General features: G+C 40.6%; 1 protein-coding gene across 1 annotated transcript in view; it reads left to right on the top strand.

Moving 5' to 3' along the window:
* LOC114643721 (zinc finger protein 420-like) overlaps window positions 1–20,532 on the top strand; it is a 56,894-nt gene that overhangs the window by 22,703 nt on the left and 13,659 nt on the right. The window lies entirely within an intron of this gene.

Here is a 20,532-nt window from a genome sequence, read left to right as displayed (position 1 = left end):
GTATGACAAAGTTGCTGGGCTGCTCCAGTGGAAATTTGGAAAACTGCTTTTTGTAACCTGATAGACAATGGCATCATATTCCAGAAATAAGTAGACAAAAACAAAGTCTCCTAAAGGACGACTTTCTTATTCATTCAGCATCACTCTGCCTGTCTACTGTCAAATTGCTGCCATGTATAAGAGAACGGCGACACTGTCTCAGGATACCGGAAGCAGGTATTTGAGGTGTGCGAGAATATAAAGTAAGAGATTTCAATTCAAATTATTAGGGGATTCCATGTTCTGGGATGGTAGTGGTGTTGCAACGTTCATTTAAGGTTCATTTTGTTGTAGTGAAGTCTCCTTATGTTTGAGCAGCTGCCTGTGTGTTGATGCTAAGAAGGCGGCACACTGGCTAAAAGTGAACGCTGTTTACAGTGGATTCAGAAGGCACTAGACCCCCTTGCTTTCTGCACCCTTAATTGTGTTTTAGATTTGATTTTGATGGGACAAATGTGACATTTCTCCCCATCAGTCTACACTCTGTGGCCCATAATAACAAAGTGAAAGCATGTTTTTGGAAAGGTTTGCAAATTTAATAAAAATCAAAGATTGAACTCTCCTCTTCATGGAAGTACTCAGACCCTTCCATGAATTCCAGCTTTGACTGTTCTTGGCAAGTCTCGATACGCTTTGCACACCTTTATTGAAACATTTACCCATATATACTCGCGTTAAAGTTGGGTCTTGAAACCCGAAAAATCGTTCATAAAATCAGACCCCGACTTATACGCCCCTTCAAAAGTACAACACTTAATTTTTTTTTTTTTTTAACATCTTCTTGCTTCCTTCAATCTTGCAGCAGTTTCTCAGACACACTGAATTTTGTTGCAATAGCGCAGTTACCAATTACTATCGTCACATCAACAAACCAGCTTCATATTTTCTTATGATTGAACGCTCCATCGTAGACAAGGGATGCTCTTATGATAAAGGTATATGAGGGTGTGAGATACACAAAACAGTGCAAACGTCGCTTCGGAACAGTGCAAGTATTACCATGTAGGCCATGTGCTCCATGGTTACTCTCTCAGGTGGGTATTAGCATATCATAATCTCTTGGACCAATAGCGTTAGTTTCCCGCATTCGACTTATACGACCGACATTATAAAATACTGGAAACTATACGGTAAAATCAAGCCCCGACTTATCTGTGGGAGAACTTAACCACAAGTATATACGTTAATCACATTCTTCTTGGCAGATCCTCTCGAGCTCTTTTAGACTGGATGGGATGTGTCTGTATCTTCGGCTCTCTGCACAGATGTTCTATGGGCTTTAAGTCAAGGACACTCATGCCATTGTCTGGGCTGTATGGTTTGTGCCATTGAACTGTTTCCCCAGTCTGAAGTGGTGTACACCCTGGAGGAGGTGCTCTTTAAGGATCTTTCTGTATTTGGCTGCATTCACGCTTCTGTCAATTTCCTCAATTCTGAAAAGTCTCCCTGTTCCTGCTGCCCCATATTCTAGTACTACCACCTATGTGTGTGTTTCACCATAGGGATGGTATTAGCCAGGTCAAGATCAGTTCCTGGTCTTTGCCAGACATAGTTCTTGGCATTTTGAACTCATCAGACCAGATAACATCTGTCCTCCTGCTCTCAAAATTCTGTAGCCAAATTTGTTTGTACCAAACCATTTACCATTTTCTAAGCCCACTTTATATTGTACAGTAATCCCTCCTCCATCGCGGGGGTTGCGTTCCAGAGCCACCCGCGAAATAAGAAAATCCGCGAAGTAGAAACCATATATTTATATGGTTATTTTTATATTGTCATGCTTGGGTCACAGATTTGCGCAGAAACACAGGAGGTTGTAGAGAGATAGGAACGTTATTCAAACATTGCAAACAAACATTTGTCTCTTTTTCAAAAGTTTAAACTGTGCTCCATGACAAGACAGAGATGACAGTTCAGTCTCACAATTAAAAGAATGCAAACATATCTTCCTCTTCAAAGGAGCAAATAAATCAATAGGGCTGTTTGCTTTTAAGTATGCGAAGCACCACGGCACAAAGCTGTTGAAGGCGGCAGCTCACACCCCCTCCGTCAGGAGCAGAGAGAGAGAGAGAGAGAGAGAGACAGATAAAAAAATCAATACGTGCCCTTTGAGCTTTTAAGTATGCGAAGCACCGTGCAGCATACTTAAAAGCTGCACACAGAAGGTAGCAACGTGAAGATAATCTTTCAACATTTTTAGACGAGCGTCCGTATCGTCTAGGTGTGCGAACAGCCCCCCTGCTCACACCCCCTACGTCAGGATCACAGATAGTCAGCGCAAGAGAGAGAGAAAGAAAAGTAAGCTGGGTAGCTACTCAGCCATCTGCCAATAGCGTCCCTTGTATGAAATCAACTGGGCAAACCAACTGAGGAAGCATGTACCAGAAATTAAAAGACCCATTGTCCTCAGAAACCCGCGAAGCAGCGAAAAATCCGCGATATATAATTAAATATGCTTACATATAAAATCCGCGATGGAGTGAAGCCGCGAAGGGCGAAGCGCGATATAGCGAGGGATTACTGTATTGAGGATTACTTGTGTTTTGTTCTGTGTATTGTATTGTATTGACCCCCTTCTTTTAGACACCCACTACACGCCCAACCTACCTGGAAAGGGGTCTCTCTTTGAACTGCCTTTCCCAAGGTTTCTTCCATTTTTTCCCTACAAGGTTTTTTTGGGAGTTTTTTCTTGTCTTCTTAGAGAGAGTCAAGGCTGGGGGGCTGACAAGAGGCAGGGCCTGTTAAAGCCCATTGTGACCCTTCTTGTGTGATTTTGGGCTATACAAAAATAAATTGTATTGCATTGTACTTAATCATGAGCAGGCCCAAGAGTGGCTGAAGTCCATCCCAGCAAGCGTAGGTTGCCATTGTAGATTTTTCTGCGTACATTGCAATAAACCCACAAGTCAATCAAAAGAAATAATTCTATTTTTACATGCCTGAGGGTGTCTTCTTTCAAATAAATTGTAAGTTTTCATGTTGCCTGCTCTCCTTCATTATTAAAATACTAGTCATTTAGGCCGTTACAATAACGGGCGCTAGAACAGTAGTGCATAAACATTAGTAGGAACAGTCTATATTAAGTGGCAAGGGACTTTGACCTCATTCTGTTTGTTGGTCGTATTTTTCTTTCTTTCAGCCTTTCTTTTGTTGATGTTTACTTGCTGAGCTGACCGTTCTTCGTGGGCTGCCGCCATGTATTGTGTGTCTTTAATTTTCTCTGACAGTAAGACTGTCTTGTACGGCTCTATTCAATAAGGGCGCACACAAAAAGGCGAGCTTCAAAAGGGCGATCTCAGTTGAGCGCGGCGAATAAAGGCGTTCGTAGATAATTTAGTTCAAATGGCTCTGGAATATGTGAAGAGCAACAAAGGTGCAGATCTTTATTTACGCACGCCTTTATTTGCTGCGCCCAATTGAGGTCGCCTTTTTGTGCGTGCCCTTATTGAAGGATACCTGTGCGCGCCCTTATTGAAGGATACCGCCTTGTATGTCCACTGGCTTGTACGTCCGCTGGCTTGTACGTTCGTAATATACCTTTAATTTTCTCTGGCGGTAATACAGGCGTGCTCGTCGGTAATATGCCTTTAATCTCCTCTGACAGTAATACTGGCTTGTATGTGGCTGTAATATGCGTCACTGTATTGTGTACCTTTAATTTCCTCTCGCAGTAATACTGGTTTGTATTTCCATAAAACGCCTCTAACTTTCTCTGACAGTAATATCGCATGTCGCACCGTGCCCCGCGCATGCGCACTTCACCAGAAGACACCCACACACGGACACCTGGACGCACACAGGGATTTTATATATGTAGATGCAATTTGCACCCATCTGTTTTATTAGTGATCCGACTTCGGTTCAGCCACATAGAATAAAAGGCTCATTATTATTGGATAGCTGAGGTTGTCATTTGTTGGTTGGTCATTTATGTGCGTAAAAAGCAGGAAATAAACTAACCGCGTGTGCGACAACTCAACTTTACATGCCGTTATACACAAAGCTTCTGTCAAAGTGCATGGGGATTGTTTGGTTGATGCACTTGGAAGTTTGTAAAAGGAAAATGTCGTTGTCTTCTTCTTCAGAAAAATATGGTTGAAGAAGACCTAGGAAAGTTACCGAATGCTAGTGAGAACAACGCATTTGCTGAAGGATTCGATGCTATGTTTGCTTTGTGAGAACTGCTTACAGTATAACTTTGAAGCTTCAGTTTTACAGTGCAAACAACATGGAGGCCGTCTGCCGCTCGTTCTTCCAACGTAAGTTTTCTGAGCAATGTTTTTCCAGTTTCAGCTTCGAGTTCCTGCTCACGGTTTCACGTGGGGACCGCAAACCAAATACTATCCCCCACTACAATTGAATATCATTGAATCAAGTCACGTGAACTTTCATGGGAGAACGCTATTCGGTTGAAAGTACCGATATCACGCAGTGCCGCCGCTGCTCGCAGTTTCATGTGGGGGCTCGCTAACGTTCCGCAATTGATCGAATGTCACTTCCACACCGGTGTTTTGAGTAGGCCCATTTTTTGCATGCCAAGCGTGCTATTTATGTTGATTGGACACTTTATATTGTCCCCTGTGTGAATGGTTTAGGTGTATGCGTTTGACTAGCTCAGGGGTCCTGTCCACAGCTCTTACCTACGCTATGCCAAGGGCTGCCAGCAAAGGTATTGTCCTCACCCCGATGACCCAAAACTGGAAGAAGATGCAATGAAAATCTGTATGTGCTTAGTGAAATGCAAGAAAAAAAGCAACAACAAAAGACGAAATAAATAAAAACACACTAAACCTTTGTGGGGCAACAGAAGACGGGACAAAATGTATGAACTACAGGAAAAACCTGAATTGAATTTAGGTAAGGAATGCTTTTAATAATTTTAATAAAAAAAAAAATTCAACAGAATGTTAGGATTTGCTGTGTCTAATGGAGTGAGAAGTCAAGCAAAATGACACCTTTTATTGGCTAACTAAAAAAATTACAAGAATAGGCTTACGTTAAAGCAAACTGTTCAAATGGACAGGATAATTTAAATGCATGATTAGCATTATTATTTTTTAGTAATTAAAGAATATGGTTAATAAACAAGGGGCGGCACGGTGTCGCAGTGGGTAGCGCTGCTGCCTCGCAGTTAGGAGACTTGGGTTCACTTCCCAGGTCCTCCCCGCGTGGAGTTTGCATGTTCTCCCCGTGTCTGCGTGGGTTTCCTCCCACAGTCCAAAGACATGCAGATTAGGTGGATTGGCGATTCTAAATTGGCCCTAGTGTGTGCTTGGTGTGTGGGTGTGTTTGTGTGTGTGTCCAGCAGTGGGTTGGCACCCTGCCCGGGATTGATTCCTGCCCTGTGCCCTGTGTTGGCTGGGATTTGCTCTAGCAGACCCCTGTGACCCTGTAGTTAGGATATAGCGGGTTGGATAATGGATGGATTTGGATAGGAATATAAATAACAAGCTGGTTAGGTTTGAAAATTATACCAAGATAAGTGGATTAGCAGATGATCTGGAATCCACTATATCATCACAGAAGGACTTGGACAGCAGACAGGCTTGGGCAGATTTGTGGCAGATGCAATTTAATGTCAGTAAATGTAAAGGGTGACACATAGGAAGTAAAAATGTGAGGTTTGAATACACAATGGGAGGTCTGAAAATTGAGAGTACACCTTATGAAAAGAATTTAGGAGTCGTGGTGGACTCTACACTATCGACTGTCAGACAGTGTCCAGAAGCCAATAAGATGGCTAACAGAATGTCAGGTCATATAGCGCCTTGATATGTGGAGTACAAGTCACAGGAGGTTCTGCTCAAGCTTTATAACACACTGGTGAGGCCTCATCTGGAGTCCTGGGTTGAGTTTTGGGCTACAAAAAGGACATAGCAGCACAAGAAAAGGTCCAGAGAAGAGCGACTAGGCTGATTCAGGGATACAGAGAATGAATTATGAGGAAAGATTAAAAGAGCTGGGCGGCACGGTGGCGCAGTGGTAGCGCTGCTGCCTCACAGTTAGGAAACCCGGGTTCACTTCCCGGGTCCTCCCTGCGTGGAGTTTGCATGTTGTCTGCGTGGGTTTCCTCCTACAGTCCAAAGACATGCAGGTTAGGTGCATTGGCGATTCTAAATTGGCCCTAGTGTGTGCTTGGTGTGTGGGTGTGTTTGTGTGTGTGTCCAGCAGTGGGTTGGCACCCTGCCCGGGATTGATTCCTGCCTTGTGCCCTGTGTTGGCTGGGATTGGCTCCAGCAGACCCCCGTGACCCTGTGTTCGGATTCAGCAGGTTGGAAAATGGATGGAGATGGATGGATTAAAAGAGCTGAGCCTTTACAGTTTAAGGAAAAGAACATTAAGAGGAGACCTGATTGAAGTATTTAAAATTATGAAGGGAATCAGTCCAGTGGATCGAGATGGTGACTTTAAAATGAGATCATCAAGAACACAGTTGGAAACTTGTTAAGGGTAAATTTTGTACAAACATTATGAAAGTTTTTTTTTTACACAGACAACCAAAGACATTTGGAATAAGTGACCAAGTAATGTTGTAGGTAGAGAATGAAATTGACTGATTTATTCGAAGATATACACCCGTATTTGAATAGGTATATACAGTATGTGTATGTGTGGTCTACAATAAAAAGAATACATAAAACTTACTGGTAAATTACACAAAGTCCACTAAATGGCAGTATTACTCAAATTAGGCATTAGCTTATCGGCAGTATGAAATCCAAATCAATAAAGTATCAGTACGTAGTATTAACAAACTTATAGTAAAGTACATTGATGTAATACCATAAACTATTATTAAATAATATTGCTGCATGAAAATAACACTAAGGCACATTCTCAATATATAAACGCTAAACAGTACACTTTAAACAGCTTTGCATCTTAACGTATAAACATACAATACAAGTAAAACGCAAACGAACCCACCTCTGGTCATTAACGCCCACTTCTTATTAATTTCAGACACTACTGACTCTTAGTTATTACAAGCAAATGTTTGTCTACGCAGAATTGACTACTGTAATACACGGGCATCTCTTTCGCTTTTTGAACATCCCATAATATGTGAGCCGTGTCTCTTAATTATTGCTGTCTTTCTAACAGGTGGCGTTAAACACGTCCAGTGTCAGTCAGTAGGTGTGGGCTGATGAGACTCATCCCGTCCAGAGCCGATGCCTTCTTTGTATCCCCTGTTTCTGGTCCATGCTAAGCGTGTTTCTTAAATAGAGGGAAGGCATTCTGGAGAGAAAAATTAATATAATTTGTGTCAAGTTCGTGTTGCTTTAATTATATCAATGTTAGATTGTGGAAACCAAGCTTAGGATTCAGTAGCACTGACGTTAATTTCTATCAGGCTGGATATAACGCAACAATTTTCATTATGCTGAAAGAAAAACTAAAAGAAATGAAGAACATGAAACATGCCTAAATATTACAATGTGCTAGCAAAATAAAGAAAAACACAAACATAAATATTAGACTAGCAAAATAGCCATGTAATTAAATAAATACAAGACTACATGAAACAACAGGGATGCACAACCCTGCTTTCAGGCATGTGTGACTTGACTTGTTAAATGTCCGCTGAATTTGAAAACTGAGCTGAACACATAAATTGTGCCGAGACGCATGCAGGTCAGAATCTTTTCTTTAGGACTGATTCATAGTCTACATGTCTCCATGGCTTTGGGGCTAAAGTTTTTTCTTTAGTCTTTATGGTGCTTCATATAAACGAATAAAACATCCAAACCAAGAAGATCACCATAACATTCTGAAACATGATGTGGTGGATTTGGGGCAGCCTACCTGAAAGTATTGGGCAAAATGCAGGAACAAGTCCCGGACAGGATACCAGTCTACCACAGGGCACAGAGTCAATTTGGAATTACCAATTAGCCGAACATAAGCATAGTGATGTTGGCGAAAAAGCTCACGTAGACACGGGGACAACGACCACTTTCCACCGACTATGATCCTACATCCAATTGGACCCCAGGACGCTGGATCCGTGAGGCAGCACTCTGTTTAAATCACTACTAGTTAAATCAGTATCGCTGTCTGTGCATTTTTAATAAACGCTGATATTCGATATTTAACTAGCAAGCTGATGATCTGCAAATACTGCCGGACATTTACTATTTTCTATTCCCCGTATCCCACTGCAGAGCCATGAACCTAAATGGTTTATATGAATGTCTTCAGATCCATTCATTTTCTGTACCCGTTTATCCTTACCAGAGTCACAGAGTCCTAAGCCTATTCCGGCAAAATTGGAAGCAAGAAAGAAATAAGATGGACGTTCATTGCAGGGCAAACACAAACTCTTAAACCCAGACAGGTAGTCATGGGTGAATGCAGATTGTCACGATTTAGTTTAGAGTGAAGGGTCTGGAGACGTAAAACCGGAGGACCCGAAGAATCCATTCAGACGGAGTGTGAACTGCCTGAGCCTTCTGCAGCTCCCCAAAATTACTGTATATCAGAAACAAATTATATACTTTGTGTGGCACGCTTTAACAACGACAAATAGTCGCGGCGCATTTCTTATGAAAGCACAACCTCGAGGAAGGCTTTCTTAAAGGATGTGCTCGGGAAATGAAGTCTTTCACCGTTTCCATTTGTGCGCGTGCGCATGAGTATTAACCCCGCGCCTGCGTACAGTGGTAGGTTTTGATGTCACCGAAAGTGAAGGAAAATAACGAAATCTGGCTGAAAAATGTGTTCTCAACGCTGCTTTCGACTCGAGCTCTGACATTGTCATAAGAAAATCTGTGCCACCCAGACGCTCATTGGAAGAAGTTTGAAAGGAGCCGACTTTGCAGAGGAAGCGCTCACCACAAAGGTGCGTGTGCAAGCGTGTCGTGACTAACTGGAGTAGGATAGCGGCTTATTTAGTCCATCCAGCCATTATCCAACCCGCTAGATCCTAACTACAGGGTCACGGGTGTCTGCTGGAGCCAATCCCAGCCAACACAGGGCGCAAGGCAGGAAACAAACCACAGGCAGGGCACCAGCCCACCACAGGCTTTATTAATCTCAAGGAAAAATAGCAAAATATGCAGTGTGTAGATTCACTGTAATGCGTTTTTATACAAAACAAATTAGAGCATAAATAATGTATCGATCCAATAAAAAGAAATCCTGTTTAATGTAAGTTTGGATGAAATAAGTATACCTTTTAATATGTGAAGGCTTAGTCGATTTCTTTATAGCAATGGTTCTTAAACCGTAGGTTGGGTTGCGGAGATGTGAGGGGTCGCCACTTAATTGTGTGGTAAAATCAACTAAGTTTTTCCAAGCGCAAATTCTGTGTCGAGTGATAACCGGTAAGCCGTTTAGAGTTCTATTTGCGGCCGCGCAACACTCGACGCACCACGGAGAGCTTTCTTTTCTGTGGCACTAAAATGTAACCAGTATTGCCCCCTGCCATCTCACAACCAGTGGAACAATCGAACTGAGAAGACTGGAAACAAAGACACGTGTAAGAAAAGGGGGCGAGGGGATGGAGTGACGGACGAGCTGCATGCGGAAGGGGAAATGTCGGAATGAAAACCGCAGGTTCCGGGGTTTTGTGAGGGGCGAGTCAATCGAGAGAGGGTGTGTGTGTGTATATATATATATATATATATATATACACACACACACACATATATATATATATATATATATATATATATATATATAGTATAGTGCTAATGTGTCACTCGATTATTATTATTATTATTAATTACATTTATATAGCGCTTTTCTCAGTACTCAAAGCGCTATCCACACAGGGAGGAACTGGGAAGCGAACCCACAATCTTCCACAGTCTCCTTACTGCAAAGCAGCAGCACTACCACTGCACCACCTGTGAAAAGGTACGATTCGTCTTATTAAAGGTACGATTCGTCTTATTAATCACTGACTTTGCCAACCGTCATCATTTTTCCCACCATGTCCTCATTTACAGACAACTCCAGGTAAAATGTGCAGAATTTTGACAATTGCAATTTTGAAATCCTTCTGATCTTTACCGTTGTTAATTCTAGAAGTGCTGACAAATGCATTTTAACGTCCAACTTTTGTTCCCAAGAACCTCTACATGTGGTTAGAAAGAGCACGGTTATGGCAGCGGTCTTGAACCTGCACGGTTACTCGCTGTTTGGCTTTTTCACTCCACTTTTGAAGTTCTCTTTTACTTTATTGGTGAGAGGACCATTAGATTTACCAGGAGTATTCATTTACAATTTTCGCTGCAACAAGTTTTGGAATCTGATGTCAGACTTACGATAATGAAACTTGGTATTTATTATATACAGTTAGTTCCCTAAATATTTGGACAGAGACAACTTTTTTCTCATTTTGGTTCTGTACATTACCACAATGAATTTTAAATGAAACCACTCCGATGCAGTTGAAGTGCAGACTTTCAGCTTTAACTCAGTGGGGTGAACAAAACGATTGCATAAAAATGTGAGGCAACTAAAGCATTTTTTTAACACAATCCCTTCATTTCAGGGGCTCAAAAGTAATTGGACAAATTAAATAACTGGAAATAAAATATTCATTTCTAATACTTGGTTGAAAACCCTTTGCTGGCAATGACAGCCTGAAGTCTTGAACTCCTGGACATCACCAGATGTTGGGTTTCCTCCTTTTTAATGCTCTGCCAGGCCTTTACTGCAGCAGCTTTCAGTTGCTGTTTGTTTGTGGGCCTTTCTGTCTGAAGTTTAGTCTTCAACAAGTGAAATGCCTGCTCAGTTGGGTTAAGATCAGGTGACTGACTTGGCCATTCAAGAATTTTCCACTTCTTTGCTTTAATAAACTCCTGGGTTGCTTTGGCTTTATGTTTTGGGTCATTGTCCATCTGTATCATGAATCAATTTGACTGCATTTAGCTGGATTTGAGCAGACAGTATGTCTCTGAACACCTCAGAATTCATTTGGCTGCTTCTGTCCTGTGTCACATCATCAATAAACACTAGTGTCCCAGTGCCACTGGCAGCCATGCACGCCCAAGCCATCACACTGCCTCCACCGTGTTTTACAGATGATGTGGTATGCTTTAGATAATGAGCTGTTCCACGCCTTCTCCATACTTTTTTCTTGCCATCATTCTGGTAGAGGTTGATCTTGGTTTCATCTGTCCAAAGAATGTTTTTCTAGAACTCTGCTGGCTTTTTTAGATGTTCTTTAGTAAAGTCCAATCTAGCCTTTCTATTCTTGAGGCTTATGAGTGGCTTGCACCTTGAAGTGCACCCTCTGTATTTACTTTCATGCAGTCTTCTCTTTATGGTAGACTTGGATATCAATACGCCGACCCCCTGGAGAGTGTTGGTCACTTGGTTGGCTGTTATGAAGGGGTTTCTCTTCACCATGGAAATGATTCTGCGATCATCCACCACTGTTGTCTTCTGTGGACGTCCAGGTCTTTTTGCGTTGCTGAGTTCACCAGTGCATGCTTTCTTTCTCAGGATGTACCAAACTGTAGATTTTGCCACTTGTAATATTGTAGCAATTTCTCAGATGGGTTTTTTCTGTTTTCGCAGCTTAAGGATGGCTTCTTTCACCTCCATGAAGAGCTCCTTTGACCGCATGTTGTCTGTTCACAGCAAAATCTTCCACATGCAAGCACCACACCTCAAATCAACTCCAGGCCTTTTATCTGCTTAATTGATAATGACATAACGACGGACTTGCCCACACCTGCCCATGAAATAGCCAAAGAGTCAATTGTCGAATTACTTTTGAGCCCCTGAAATGAAGGGATTGTGTTCAAAAAATGCTTTAGTTGCCTCACATTTTTATGCAATCGTTTTGTTCACCCCACTGAATTAAAGCTGAAAGTCTGCACTTCAACTGCATCTGAGTTGTTTCATTTAAAATTCATTGTGGTAATGTACAGAACCAAAATTAGAATAAAGTTGTCTCTGTCCAAATATTTATGGACCTAACTCTATATATAAGAGTCAATGTATGTGTGTGTGTATGTATGTATGTTCCAGCATCTCTTCCGAACGGGTGGAGCGATGTTCATGACACTTGGTGCACATGCTTCTCATTGGTCGTCTAAAAAGGTGAAATCAACCCTAATCTTAAAGTTATACACTCCTCTTTTAAATTTTAACTTAGATTTAGGTGCCTAACTTAAATTTTAAGGGTGCCTAATCTTAAGTTTAGTTTCTATGGCAACCCTAATTTTAACAGTATCCCATTACCTTAATTTATTTGCCTATAGAACCCTAGTGCACTAAAACGTAATTTATTTTAACCCTAGTTTAATTTATTTATTTTTTGAATATGTACGAGTGTGACATGCCCTGTTTTTAGCTTTATTGGCATTTTGCACTTTTAGGTCACTGTAATAATTTTTAGATAGATTATTAGTGAAACTGTGTAATATGTATTTTAGAATTTTTAAGTATATTAAGGCAATTTTGACGGTTCAATTAAGAATATAATAAAAAAAAAAAATTTGATGACCGGATGGCAATTTTGATTATAGGGCTTAATTTAAGAGATGAGAGATAATAGATCACCTAGGAATAGTGTTTTCGATAGGGTGTAAAAGTATAGAGTATACATACGCAGGAAGTGTACCCGTACACACATTCTCTGTAACCCTAACCCAGGGGTGGGCAGATTCAGTACTGGAGGGCCGCAGTGGGTGCAGGTTTTTGTTCCAACCCAGTTGCTTAATAAGAAGTACTCATTGCTCAAGTAACACTTCTGCTTCACTTTAGTTGTCTCGCTCTTTAAGATTTTGAACCCTTATTGCTTATTTTAGTCTTAAACAGCTGCATTCTTGGTTTTTAATTGTTCCTTATTAGCAATAACATGCAAATGACAAAAGAAACCAGCAGTTCTCCATATAGCTCGTTACCATTTACACCTGTGTGTATTCATCATGCCCTACTGGGTTTAATTAAATACTTGGAAGGAAAGTGAAGAGAAAAAAATGAAGCACTGAGAATAACTCGTCTGTTTTAGACTTGAAATCATTTGGATGATATCCTTAGAAAGGAAAACAAATCTAGGATATGAGAATGGCCTTACATAGCAGAGATAAAGCGCTAGCAAGCCATGAAATTAAATAATTGACAAGGATTGTTTTTTAATTAAGCAACTGGGTTGGAGAAAAAACCTGCAACCACTGCGGCCCTCCAGGACTGAATCTGCCCACCCCTGCCCTAACCCACTCCCTAATGGGTAGGGTGGGGGGTGATCTTGCGGTCTTGTATGCACGTTATCATCCAGTTGACACTCGGAACGACCACCAGAGGGCGAACTGGAGGTGACTGCCATCATTCTTTATGTTTGAGCTCCACCACACGCCCCTGTTGCTTTTGAAATTAAATCGAGTTAGCTGGCTCTGAGCGTCAACGGGATGATAACATACATACAAGTCCGCAAGACAAGCACATTAGTGAGTCTTCATTGTTTGTTAATTTATTTTTATTTTTAAAGTTGAGATTTTTTTTTTAAATTTTTTTCTCGAACAATTAAATAAAAAACACACTTTATTTTCCGCCGGGTATTTCAGCTATGTTAGCTAGTTTAATTATACAGTTTGGTAGTGTCTTCATTCTTCCAAGGCAAACATTGTATACTCTTTTGCTTTATAAGAACTTTAAGGTCCTTCCTTTCTCTCTTATTTATGTCCATGGCCCCCTCTCATGTATTCCTCCTGATCTATTAACCCTGGTTCTCGAGTGTCTTGTGTTCCATTTCTCCTCTCACATCGTTGTTACGTTCAAAGAGCTGCGCTTGAGCAGTGGACAATGGACTGCAATAGACTGGTGCCCCCTCCCCCTCAACCCAAGACTCTTTGGGCCAATTCCTACCTTGTGCTCGGTGCTGCTATAACAGGCTGGGCCTCCCTGTGACAATTTCTTACTTAAAACTGTTGACTTTAATATCCACGGCCCACCATTCACAATCCTTTTGTTCTACACGCAGAGGCCCTTTAGGGGTAACCCATTCTGAATCATCTTTCTTCACCTGAACTGAATTTTGGGCCATATCATTAATTCATATGCACCTGCAATTTATTCCGATTACATGATTTCCTTCTGAATGAACTGTACTTGTTTTCAACAGGTGAGCTTCGACTTTATTTTCATCCTTAAAATATTGGATTAAATAAGAGTTTTATATGTTCCTGTACAGTTGGTCATATTTATGAGAAAGGACTGATTTTCTGCCATTTAATTAAAACAAATGGCTAAAACCAGTGTTTTTCTTTTTTAACAAGATGTTTTCTGCTTTAAAATATTTCAATATCTGTGGAAATGTTTCAGGAGATTTTTAAACATTCAGTTTATTTATTTGATACATCCAGTAGCTTATAACTTCTTCTTCATCTTTTGGCTGCTCCCTTTAGGGGTCACCACAGCGGATCATCTTGTTCCATATCTTTCTGTCCTCTACATCTTGTTCTGTTAACTTATAACTATTCAATAAATTAAATAACTTGCCAGTCTTTCAAATAAGTTGTGATTTCTGCTATTACCTCCTAATAATTTTTTAAGGATACAATTAAGGTAGCAAATTTCACAGGGAAAAAAAAAAGCTTGTTGAGGGCTTCTAAAATAATTCAAAATGCAGCAACTGGAAAGGCTCAAGCAATTAGTACAAAATAAAACTGTTTTTGTTTTAAACATTATGATAAGTCTACTGCCCAAATAAGAGGCTTCCCCAAGTGCAAAGGTTTGGGGGCCGTCCACGTATAATGTCCGCAGGACAAAGAAAAAGGCGTACACTTTCTTTGTGATCGAAAACATAAATTGTGTTTGACAATCGTTACATGAAAACATGGCATTTATATACGGACAAAGAAAATGGAGACGGGAAAAAGAGTTGGCAGGAGATGACGTCGAAGCTGTGGGACGGATGTGACGTCTTCAAAAGGCGGACCGGAAGTGATGTGGAACTGGTAACGATGTCATCAGGAGGAGCTGGAAGTGATGAAATGTGATAGTGACGTCATCTGGGTTTGACGTACGTGACGTTTTCGGTGGCCGTCTTTGGAATCCGTCATCGCATGTTTGTTTTTTTTCCTTTTGTCTGACAGAGAGAGAGAGAGGGGCACTGTTACTGTATATCAACCCCTCGTCTTGAGATATTTCACTCACCTTTGAGCTTATCGAATGCCTCCTAAGCACACGTGTCGGACATTTTAGTGAAATTCAAAGCAAACAGTTTACACGAAAAAAAAGAAGAAAGCGTATAATACACAAACACATACATGCAAAAACTTCTTGTCTTTAATGTTTTGTTTAAGGTTTAAGTGCCCTGGTTACATTTCTTAAAGTTTCTTTATGTTATCACATACACTAAGACATAGGTTTGACATTTGTACACACTTAACATACACACAGACAGAAAGCCATATGCCTCTTTATCTTTCTCTCTAGCAGAGTGTTTCTGCCTGTCACACCAGAAATACAGCAGAACGTTAAGAGCATTCCATTAACATGTCAGCTTATTTATATATATATAATTCACTAAGCCGCCGACAAGTAGCCACCCATGGAAAGCACGCAAGACAGCCACGCCCACCAACTCTAAGACCATTGGATACGATGACAACTCGCAGAGCCACGCCCACCAACTCGGACACAGCAACTCACAACACCGGGCGTCACTCACGTTTGTCTCTGCTAGACTCCACATGCACCTCTGAGCCACGTTGACTTTTCATTAGTCAACCACAGTGGAACCTCAGTTCACACAGAGGCAGCGCCAGAGAGAGACAGACGCACACACACAGGCAGTGTGAGCAAGAGACTGGGCTGGACTCATAAGGTAGGAAGGCAGTTAAAAAATGCACTGGGTTTGATTTTGTTTTCAGTTCTGTTTACAGCGATCAGTTCATAGCCTGTTGTAATGTTACTTTTCTTGGTGGTTTATTAAATTACGGATTTTTTCAAATGTTCATTTTTTTCCCTGTGCTTAAAACTCATTAAAAAAAAAGTGTTTTTAGCCAGTGGTTGGTAGCGCTATTGCACAAACTATTGCAGTGTTAGTTTTCTCTGTTTTTCAAGGTTTTCTCAGTGTTGTTCAATGTTTTTACATTTACTTTACTATTACGCTGTGCATTCTATGGTTTAATTAACTATATTTGTGCTTAAAAACTTAAAATATATATTTACATACAGTTTGTACAGTCTGGAACTGATTAATTGTATTTACATACAATCCTATGGGAGAAATTGCTTTGGTTCATTCCAAAACTCTGGTTGTAAACCGATTTGGTCGTGAACCTGTTCAGCCTATATACATCGGACTTCCAATATAACTCAGAGTCCTGCCACGTGCAAAAGTTTGCTGACGACACTGCTATCGTGGGCTGCATCAGGACTTTGTTAAATGGTGCGACTTAAACCACCTACAACTGAACACCAGCAAAACCAAGGAACTGGTGGTGGATTTTAGGAAACCCAGGCCCCTCATGGACCCCGTGATCATCAGAGGTGACTGTGTGCAGAGGGTACAGACCTATAAATACCTGGGAGTGCAGCTGGACGATAAATTGGACTGGACTGCCAATACTGATGCTCTGTGCAAGAAAGGACAGAGCCGCCTGTACTTCCTTAGAAGACTGGCATCCTTCAACATCTGCAGTAAGATGCTGCAGATGTTCTATCAGATGGTTGTGGCGAGTGCCCTCTTCTACGCAGTGGTGTGCTGGGGAGGCAGCATTAAGAAGAAGGATGCCTCACGCCTGGACAAACTGGTGAGGAAGGCAGGCTCTATTGTTGGCATAGAGCTGGACGGTTTGACATCCGTAGCAGAGCAACGGGCACTCAGCAGGCTCCTATCAATTATGGAGAATCCACTACATCCATTAAACAGTGTCATCTCCAGACAGAGGAGCAGTTTCAGCGACAGACTGCTGTCACTGTCCTGCTCCACTGACAGACTGAGAAGATCATTCCTCCCCCAAACTATGCGACTCTTCAATTCCACCAGAGGAGGTAAACGTTGAACATTATTCAAGTTATTGTCTGTTTTTTTTTTTTTACCTGCATTTTTTATTACTCTTTAATTTAATATTTTTTGCTGCTGGAGTATGTGAATTTCCCCCTGGGATTAATAAAGTATCTATCTATCTATCTATCTATCTATCTATCTATCTATCTATCTATCTATCTATCTATCTATCTATCTATCTATCTATCTATCTATCTATCTATCTATCTATCTATCTATCTATCTATCTATCTATCTATCTATCTATCTATCTATCTATCTATCTATCTATCTAACCAAGGTTCCACTGTATTCTTTTCGGTTATAATGCACGACCGCGTCCACCATCGCAAACTGTTTTACATGCCAAGGTCTTAGAGTTGGTGGGCGAGTCTCCGTGAGTTTCTCTTGTGAGTGGGCACATGACCAGGCGGTGTGTATGCTTCGAGAACGAGGGTGGACGTGGCAGGACTATCTAAGAAGAGGCATGTTTGTCACGGATGTGAATCGCTGTATGCGGCGTGTAAAACAGTTTGTTTGTCGCAGATATGAATCGCTGTATGCAGCATGTAGAACAGTTTGCGAGGGGTATCCCATGGTCTTACAGTTGGTGAGCGGGTCTCTGTTAGTTGCTCTTGTGAGCGGGCACATGACCAGGCAGTGTGTATGCTTCGAGAGCGAGGGTGGACGCAACAGCACCATCTAAGAAGAATCATATTTGTCGCGGATGTGAATCGCTGTATGCAGCGTGTAAAACAATTTGTTTGTCGTGGATGTGAATCGCTGTATGCAGCGTGTAAAACGCTGTATTGTATGTTGCCCTCTCCAGAGTTGCATCTTTTCATTCACCTACAGTCGTATCCTCAAAACCAACCCCATTTGGACAACTGTGTCTTTCAGGAAGTGTTCACCCGTCAATACATAATTATGCGGTGTATGCTACTCTGCGGGTTGTCTAGTAGGAGATAAAACACAATCTTAAATTGAAGATGTGAAAAAAAGAAAACAAGAATCGAAAATATGAAAAATACATCTATTGAAACCAAAACAAATGAACTTAAACTACATTCTGATACTAGAAAAATAAATATAGAGTTAGATAAATGTCGATAAAAGTTAAGTAGGTATATGCATCTATGATATATCATTAATTTAAAAAGAACAAATTGGTATTAGTGGGCTCTTTTCAAAAAAACCTTAGGGGGGCGCGATTAAAACTGTTATGAAAACTCGGGTCGCAAATACTTAAAGGTTGAGAAACGCTGAATTAGAGGATCTGTAGAAAACTTTTTCAAAACCTGGCAGGATCCGATCAATAACATTTTAGAATAAGCTTTTAAATTGAGGAAGCAGATTCTCTCCTCTCTTTTTTTCTTCTATTTATTTTTATTCATTTGATTTTTTTAAATTTTTTTACTATTATTAATGTTTTACTCTGCTGACCTGGCTCTCTTTCTCATGGGTGGGGTTCGAATTGTTTCAAACCTAATTTTGTTAAACTTGACTTGCTTGTATGGAATATTATTTGATTTTAATAAAATTAATAAAATGTAAAAAAAAAAGAAGAAAAAAGGATCCCGAATGCAGACTAAGGAAAATTTACCATTCACATTAACCTAAAGGATTTGGCTCTTACAGTGTCAGTTGTGTAGACCCTGATAGTGTTCTGGCTGTCTGTTTCCGTCAAGTCCATCCTCACCTTCTGAGCTGTGACTGTCAACCCTGGCAGTTAATTTCAGCGGGTGTGTCAAAGTATTAAAACCATCAAAAGAAAGGTGTTCAGTGAGACGATGTGTCTGCTATAAGTTACTTAAGATCACACCTTCATTGAGTTTGGTTCTGAAAATATCCCCAGTGGCTCTGGAGATTGGAGCCGTGCAGCCCCAGCAGGCTGTCTGAGACAAAGCAGGCCATTGACGTGACGTTAGTAAAATGTGCATAGAGATGGTTTTGCTTTTTTGGGTAATTTTTACAATATGAAGAACGCTAAATAAAACACAGAGGTGGCATTCTAAATCTAGAGTGTTTTGATCGACTGGAAACATTTCATTCCTCTCTGAATATTGAAATGTAATACATATTTAGATATATTATATATACTAGGAAGGCATCGGGCCTAATATGTAGTGTGCTTGCTTTGTACATTTCTGAGAGCCTCTTTGAATATCCTACTTATTGTAATGAGAACATTTGGGGCATTGCTAGTTTATCTTTTTCTAGTAAAATATTTTGGATACCTTAAAATGAAATGCCTAGTATGGATTTATTTGAAATATATAGTGTTTCTTAATAGACTAGGGGGCTTCGCCCCCTGCTCACTTCACTCGCCAACCCCCGTGTTTGGTTTTCCAGATACACACTTTTAAGATTTTTTTTTCTTTGAATTGTTGTTATTTCACTAGTTTAACTTTTATTTCAGAACTTATGTAAAAACAGTATTTGGAATCTTTCGAGTTCCAATATGCTGAATCTTTTAAATGAGGTCAGTGATATGTGTTTAATGACTTTGTACCATGATTCAGGATAGGTTTCTCTGTTTGGAATGTCAGCACAGACAAAGCGATCGACAACATCAGCAGTTAATAATTTTTTTTGCAAAGTAACCAATAAATGTATGTGAGGTAAAACACGTTTTTGAAATTCTCTGACTTAAACTTCAAAGCCTTACAATATTTACATACTTCCGACATATCACCTGTGTCCATATATTCAATCTGTATTCGCCTTTTAGTTATTTCTCCGAGTAATAATTTCTCTTTTTTTTGCGCTAATGCAATGTTTACTTTCTTTTTTTTGAGACTTGTTTTTTTCTGCTTTCATATTCTGTATCTTGCTCTGCGTGCGTTTCACGCCTACGTTTTTTTTTAAATCTTTTGAATTCCAGTTTTCATTATCTGTAACCTGCTCTGCATGTGTTTGGCCCCCTTGTTTTGTAACCTCTGTATGACGTTTTACTTTGTTTTCTACTCTGTCTTTTATTTTTGACCTCACTTTGTCCTGCTTTTTTTTCAATGACACCTGGTCCGTGGTGATTATTTACCCTTTTTCGAGTACAATAATCCCTCGCTATATCGTGCTTCGACTTTCACAGCTTCACTCTATTGCGGATTTTATATGTAAGCATATTTAAATATATATCGCAGATTTTTTGCTGGTTCGCGTATTTCTGCGGACAATGGGTCTTTTCATTTCTGGTACATGCTTCCTCAGTTGGTTTGCCCAGTTGATTTCTTACAAGGGACGCTATTGGCAGATGGCTGAGAAGCTACCCAATCAGAGCGCGTATTACGTATTAAATAAAACTCCTCAAATATATTGTGAGCAGGGGGGCTGTTTGCACCCCTAGAGGATATGGACGCTCCTCAAAAAACACTGAAAGACTACCTTCATTGCTCCCTTCCTTGCTGGGCTTACTTGTGGCTGCTTTGTTGCATGATATGCTTCCCGCATGGTGCTTCGCATACTTAAAAGCTCAAACAGCTCCTATCGGTCTTTGATTGTTTGCTTTTCTCTCTCTCTATGACATTCTCTGCTCC

The sequence above is a fragment of the Erpetoichthys calabaricus genome, chromosome 5 (genome assembly GCF_900747795.2).
Source record: "Erpetoichthys calabaricus chromosome 5, fErpCal1.3, whole genome shotgun sequence".
Lineage (NCBI taxonomy): Eukaryota > Metazoa > Chordata > Cladistia > Polypteriformes > Polypteridae > Erpetoichthys > Erpetoichthys calabaricus.
Note: the sequence above shows the minus strand (reverse complement) of the source record. Positions and strands in the feature narration are given on the sequence as shown.